This window comes from Notothenia coriiceps, unplaced genomic scaffold (genome assembly GCF_000735185.1).
Source record: "Notothenia coriiceps isolate Sejong01 unplaced genomic scaffold, NC01 NC01_scaffold00036401, whole genome shotgun sequence".
Classification (NCBI taxonomy): domain Eukaryota; kingdom Metazoa; phylum Chordata; class Actinopteri; order Perciformes; family Nototheniidae; genus Notothenia; species Notothenia coriiceps.
In genome coordinates, this window is record NW_011369102.1 from 388966 (window position 1) to 389181 (window position 216).

Below are 216 nucleotides of genomic sequence, written 5' to 3' on the forward strand. Positions count from 1 at the left end.
GTAAATATTGAATCAGACTACTGGTATACATGAAACACTGCAGTAAATATACAAAGAATAGACACTGAACATGTATTGCGTGTGCCAGGTGTGATCCATGTGGGGGGAGGGGCACATAAGAGCGGGACATGTGTCAAATTGTTCTGTGTGTGTGTGTGTGTGTGTGTGTGTGTGTGTGTGTGTGTGTGTGTGTGTGTGTGTGTGTGTGTGTGTGTG